Source organism: Chrysochloris asiatica, unplaced genomic scaffold, assembly GCF_000296735.1.
Source record: "Chrysochloris asiatica unplaced genomic scaffold, ChrAsi1.0 scaffold00037, whole genome shotgun sequence".
In the NCBI taxonomy this organism is placed as follows: Eukaryota; Metazoa; Chordata; class Mammalia; order Afrosoricida; family Chrysochloridae; genus Chrysochloris; species Chrysochloris asiatica.
Window position 1 is genome coordinate 2,712,384 of NW_006408555.1, and position 2,011 is coordinate 2,714,394.

A 2,011-nucleotide genomic window follows, 5' to 3' on the forward strand; every position below is an offset into this window, starting at 1 on the left:
CATCATCATCACGACCATCATCAACATCACCGCCATCTTCAACATCACCACCATCACGACCATCATCACCATCACCAACCTCACCACCATCATCACCGTCATCAACATCACCACCATCATCACCAACACTAACATCACCACCATCATCACCATCATCAACATCACCAACATCACCACCATCACGACCATCATCAACATCACCACCATCACCACCATCATCAACGTCTACCATTACCACCGCCATCAACAACAACACCATCATCACCATTGTCAACATCACTACCATCATCAGCATCACCATCATCAACATCACCACCATCATCACCATCAACATCACTATCACATCTACCATCAGCACTACCGTCAACATCACGATCACCATCATCAACATCATCACCATCATCACCACCATCAACATCACCACCATCAGTACAAACACCATCAGGCGCAGCATCAATGCCATCGTCATCACCTCTGTCACCATGATCATCCTCCCATTACTAATTGTCTCCACTGCTGCAGGCTGTGTAGGCCAGGCCACACCCTCACTGATATATTATACTTACCAGGGCTCATGGCACGTGGTCAGTGTTCATCCAGAATAAACCACACTGGATTTTCACACACGGATCTGCACAAGTTTTGCCTCATCCACTCATTCAACACCTATACATTGAGTATCTTCCAGAAAGCAAGCTCTGACTGGGTGCTGGAGATCAAAATAAAAGAAATGACTTCACAATCCCTGCTCAGCTGACCAGAGGAGACATGTGTACAAAGGGCTCCCTCTTAGCCTTTCGGTTTGGGGTTAGACATCACTCCCTTGTTCTGTGGCAAACCATCCCAGCCAGCCCAGGTCAGAGGGGTTTTCTGAGATGTAGCCCTGTCCATGCTAAACCCGGGAGTGCCCCTGGCAAATTGGGATGAGTGGTCACTCTCCTTCCCTGTGGCCAGGAGACCTGGTGTATGTTCCCTCACAAGAGGTGACATGCAGGCAGTGGTTAAGCATAATGTGTCGGGGCCAGAGAGTCTGGATCCAAAATCCAGCTCTACCACTTAATAACGCCTGGACCTTGGGCAAGTGACTAAGTACTCTAAACCTCATTACCTCATCTACAAGGAGGAAAACAACAGTCTAGCAGAGAGCAAATTGTTATTAGCCCCTCAAAGAGTGTGTGTATCACTCTCCTATTGGCTGACGTTTTGACTGCAAACTCCCGCTCATCTGCCCAGACCAGGTTTGAAAAAGAGCTGCCTTGCCCATGGGCTGTAAAAACACTACGTTTATTTATTTATTGCACCGTCCCGTGGTTCCAGGAGCGGGCCCTGTTCTAGTACTGTTTTCAGTACTGACCATAAGAGGGGCGGGCCACTCATGGCTGCAGGGGTCCAGTCCACTTCCACCATCCAAGCAGCAGTTCGGACACCCCTTGGCCTGTGCTCTGCCTACTTGGATCCCTGGGGAATCCGAGAACGGCACATCTAGGTGAGGACCAACCCCCCCTCCAGCATCAAGAGACACAAGAAAGAATAGGGGGTTCTTGAGGTTTAGAAGGCCCATGAATGAAAGGCCTTCCCGTCAATTTCTGAGAAATCATCAATGGAAAACCCCATTGGAGCATGGTTCCACTCCGCAGCACATAGGGGCACCATGAGTCAGGGGCAATTTCAGGTCAACTGGATGCTTTTAATCTACCAGAAATGGAAAGTGTTAAAAAGACTCTGAATGACAATAAAAGCCCAAGTCTACTAGGTCGTGAGGGACCATTTAACTCTATGTATCCCCACTGGAATATAAGCCTCTAGAGGGCAGGACCTGAATCTGGCTCACTTATATATTTCTAAGGCTGCTAACCAAAGAGTTAGAGGTTCAAAACACCCAGAGGGGCCTGGGAAGAAAAGTCTAATGATGCACTTCCGAAAAACCATCTACTGAGGACCCTGTGGAGCACAGTTCTACTCTAACACACGTGGGGACAAGTCTACGGAGCATGGCTCTACTCTAACACAC